The sequence below is a fragment of the Cicer arietinum genome, chromosome 1, assembly GCF_000331145.2.
Source record: "Cicer arietinum cultivar CDC Frontier isolate Library 1 chromosome 1, Cicar.CDCFrontier_v2.0, whole genome shotgun sequence".
Lineage (NCBI taxonomy): Eukaryota > Viridiplantae > Streptophyta > Magnoliopsida > Fabales > Fabaceae > Cicer > Cicer arietinum.
This window is the reverse complement of record NC_021160.2, coordinates 49018391-49018687: the sequence shown is the minus strand read 5'-3', so window position 1 is coordinate 49018687 and position 297 is coordinate 49018391.

Genomic DNA, 297 nt, shown 5'->3' with positions numbered 1-297 from the left:
GACGTCTGTAGGGGGAGAAATCGTGTTCGCACAGCACCAGGTTATCCCTAATTTATTTTGTCTCAGTGATTGTGTTTGTCTCATTATTTGTATGGCTTTGAGAGAAGGTTTGGAGGTTCATTGTGTTGTTTTGAAAAATGGGTTTTGTGTTAATTTGTATGTTGGGACTTCTTTGGTTGAAATGTTTGTGAGAAGTTTGGTTTCTTGGACTGCTGTTATTGTTGGGTTTGCTAGGTGTGGGGATATGAGTGAGGCCAGGAAGCTTTTTGATGTTATGCCTGATAGAGATATTGTTGC